Genomic DNA, 4652 nt, shown 5'->3' with positions numbered 1-4652 from the left:
TAGAAATTAAACAGGCAATTTTATTCCACTAAATAGTGGAGCTAACAATGTAAGACTATAAAGTCAGAGTGCAAGACAGAAACAGTAAGGAACATGGGAATTCAAAGGAAAAAAATCCATCTGGGGCTAGAGGGATAAGGGAATGTTAGAGGGTAAACATTGAGCAGTTAAGCACGTGCAGAAGAGGGTGAGTAATCCAAAGGTGCAGTGGTTTCAATGTGCACAGTGTCTGAGATTCAGCATTCAGATCTGTCAAGCTGGAGAGAAAGGTTGACAAAAGGAAGTAAAGTTGAAAAACAAACCTAAATCTCCTTTTAATTAATTTGGCAAAGTGCTCTTCTTCTTGATTTATAATACAATACACTTCTAGGCAGGTTGAGACATAATAGGCTGTGTTCACACAGGAGCTAAGCAAACTTATTAACAGTTAAAAAAATCAATCATTTCTAGAGTGGTACCAAATACAAAGTAATTGGTTTGACTTTCTTTCTCTTTTATGCCTTTTCAGAATACATTGAATATACTGATTGGGCATTGTATAACTAATAGTTCTTGTGGCTGGCAGCATGCTAGAATCACTTGGTGAGCATATAAAAATACTCAGGCCCTGGTTCTACCCTTAAAGAGGCTCTTTAATTGGTCTGGGGTAAGACCTGGGAATAAAACATTTTAAAACTGCCCTAAGTGATCCTAATGTGTAGCCAGAGTTGAGATCCCCTGATGTAGTTCATGCTTTAAGCACCTAAGATCTTGTTAAAATGTAGATGCTAATTCAGTAGATCTGGAGCTGAGGGGCTAAGATTCTTCATTTCTACCTAGATCCAAGGCAATTCTGATGTTGTTGGCCTGTGGACTGTACTCTGAGAAGCAAGAGTGTAGACAGTCCTCTGTTCAACTAGAAATGTCATATGGATCAAAAATGTCATGATTTGGTTCAACTTCTCAGTTGTTTGACCAAAGCAGACCAATTCAGTTCAAGTGGATAAATCAATACTCTGACCAAAATTATACATATTTTTCTATTTTCTATATATAATATATATATTTTCATATGTGTTCTATATTTTTATTTTAATGATTTATATTTTAATTATCTACCAAAAACCTCTGAAAATAAACCACCAATATTTCCCACAATATTCTTTCAATAATAGTTAATAATTTTGACTATTTTAGCACCATTTGTTATAAGAAATTACTTGTTTCTATAAAACATGAAGGGCACTTTAGTCCTTTTCTGATGGAATACCTCTGATATAGGGTAAAACCGGGTTAGATTGCCATGATATTAGACACTCATGCTGAAGCTGTCACAAGTGATTTTCTTTTCCATCAAGATTCTGTCCAACAGAGTTAAAAACCAGAAATGTCAATATTACATTAAAATGTTATTATCAAGTATACTTCATGTGAAGAAACTATTTCTCCAAAAATTCTCTGAGTTATATCGTCATGTTAGATGCTTAAAGAAAGCCCTGCCCTTAGAATTGGAGCTCTGGGACACTGCTGGAAATAATGATAAAGAGATTAGAATTTTTTCAGCATTATCTCTGTGTATGGACCAAGGATTTCATGATTTTTATACTATAAAAGAATGTCAAAAAGAATCAACTATGTCTGCTATTTTTCCTTTTAATGTCCTTCTTCCAAATATTTCTGCTGTATTTCCCTAGATGGTCACAGATTATAATAGCTTAAAAGAATTCACACTATTATCAAATGTATTTTGCACATAAAAGCTCCCTGAGACAACAATGATCCACTTTTGTTTCCAAACAACCAAAATTGTTTCATATTATTTTCTTAGAGTGTACAACCAGAATAAGATAAATTATTCTTCCATTTCCCTTTTAATATATTATTCTCAGAAACCTGTTGATTGGAAATGAGTGTTTCCAGGTTGCTTTATGATGGAGATTACATTGTAGAAGTGTTAGGTTTGGAGGAAACATTGAAGGGTATAATGAAGATTCCACTAGATTTTCCATGTGGCTTTATTTTCACTCTGTTATACCATAATACTTTCACTCTCATATAATATAGTATATCAAAACTTCTAACTATTCACTTGTAACTCTGTAGTGCCTGATTGAATGAACTCCCTAAGGTCAAAGATTTTGTTGTATTAAGCTTTTCTGGCATAGAGTCAATATTCCATAAATGTTGTATGAATGAATGAATGAATGTGTGGCTTGAGAGCCATGCACAGCATTTAGTCTTTTGTCCATCCACATCCGTCTATGGGATTCCTTAGAATCGGGCTCTGATTGCACTTACCTCTCTTTACCCTTGCAGTAGGATGCTTGATATTTGTTTTGAGCATTAACAAGTAGCTCTTAAGATCCAGGGCACAGAATCATTTCTAAGTTTGCAAAGAATAAATTTGAACTGTGTCTGAGGTGAATATTTACTGATTGTCTGTTAGGGATTTCATCTGTTTTTATCTTCCTCACTCATACTAGATAACCCCAGGTTTTCCTTTGGGGAATTTTATCTCTTCCATTTTAGAAAAAGCATATAGTTTATGTGAGATTGGTGAACACAACTCCTCTCTCAAATCCAAGGTAGACTCTACTTCACATTATCTTACGTCCATTTGCCATAGTGATTGAACAAGATTATCTCTTCATTAGCATGTAACTTTCTCAGGAATGAATGAATTTGTTCAGATGTGATCCAATCATCATGAAGCTCAACATGTGGGCTGGGAATCCTGGGACACAGATGCCTTCTTGCTCTGGAAATTATAAAGTGTGGATGTGAGCCATGAATGAAGTTACACTAAGGATAAAGCCAACAAGCAGGACAGAAATGAAGGACTCTCAGAGAACCTCAGTTGAGACCCTGCTTGAACTGTGCCTGAAGTCCTCCCTACCTCTAGACTTCTCAGTTAAGTGATCCAATAACCCCCTTTTATTGTTTAAGATTTTGAGTTGCACAATTCTATTGTTTATAAACAAAATCATACTAACTGATACATGTATACTGTAAAGATGGTGTGAAGGAGGAAGTCTCCAAGGGCAGTTCAAACTCAACATACACTTATCAAAAAGATTTATTGTCCTCTAATCAGTAATGTGTTTCAATCTATATTTCATCAAGGGTCAGAAAAAGTCATGTAGCTCTTCCTTATAGTGTTTACTGGAATGATTGTATTCTATCAAGATTCTAATGAATTTGGGGGTTTGTCACAATTTTGGTTCATTATTGTTACAAATATTAAGAGTTTATCAAACTGCCTGTGTAAAGTCATGGTACATCTGATAGTGCCAGAGAGGTTGAAGATGATACCTTCTTCAATGGTTTCATCACAATCCCCCTTGAGTAATCCTTCTCTAGTTTTTCCTCCAAACCTTGGCCTCTATTTTCCCCTTTTGTTCCTTTCTTGGAAGCTACCTCTGGTATCTTAATGCTCAATTAGTAGGAAATGAATACATGCTACTAACTTTGCAGATACTGTTTCCTTACCTTCTGTCTTTTTGTAAAAAAAAACGTTACCAGTTTTCTAGCCCAGACATTCATCCAGCAGTAGAGATGGCCTTTCTCAGCAAAACCATCTAGTTCACAAAGGCAAACAGGATGGTAATATGTATTTTTAAAAGAATTACAGCATTAAGAAGGAACAAAGCTCAAAAGACTTGTTATTTTGCACTGAGGCTAGGACAATATTTGTTTTATAGAAAATGGAAGTCATTTGGTCTTGTAAAGTAAGGATTAAAGCAAAACACGATGGTGCTAGAGATGTGGCTGGGGCCTGATCATGAAGGGTTTTTCTGCCATACTAAGGAACCATTATTTTATAAACAATGGGCACCAGCAGAGTGAAAAACAGTTTAGAGAAGTGGGAGACTGAAGACAGAGAAGCCAAGGAATGGCTCTCACCAAAATCTAGATGAAAGATGATGAGGCCTTTATTGAAGGTAGTAGCAGTGGAAATAGAGAGATTTTGCCCAGATATAAAAGATGTTAAGGATAAAAAAAAAAAATGAGTTGGTTCTTAACTGGATGTGACAGAGAAAAAAGAGTCAAGGTCAACTGCCTTGAGCAATTGGTTGGATGGTTGTGGCATTCACTGAAATAGAACAAGAGGAAGAACATTTGATAGGATAGTTCAGTTTTGAACGTAAAGGATTTGATGGGCAAGTGAGATGGGAAGTTGGGAATATCTAGCAGGCAATTGAGTATATGGACTAAAATCAGGAGAGAAATATGGGTTGATTTTTCAGCTACCATCTATCTACCTGAAGAAGTCTAAAAATTAGGAGTCATCCTTGATACTTTCCTCTTCTTCACCCATATCTAATCTAGTAACCACATTTTACCATCAAATTTATCTCCTAAAACATCTCAAATCTGTCCACTTGCATCTCCACTGGCATCACTCTAATCCAAACTGCATAGATGGCTATAATAGCATACTAAAGCTACCTCCACATCCACATTGGGCCCTCCAATATCTTCATGCTGTACCACAGTGATGTTTAAAAAAAAAAAAATCAAGTCACCTACTCCCTCACTCATGTCATGGTTTTATACCCTCCAATCACTTCCCATTGCTCTTAGAAGTAAACCAAACAATAATATGGTCAGCAGGTCCCTGCATCACACTCTCTGGTCTTTGCCTCCTTCTCTAATTCTATCTTGCTATTCTT

This window comes from Zalophus californianus, chromosome 1, assembly GCF_009762305.2.
Source record: "Zalophus californianus isolate mZalCal1 chromosome 1, mZalCal1.pri.v2, whole genome shotgun sequence".
Lineage (NCBI taxonomy): Eukaryota > Metazoa > Chordata > Mammalia > Carnivora > Otariidae > Zalophus > Zalophus californianus.
Note: the sequence above shows the minus strand (reverse complement) of the source record.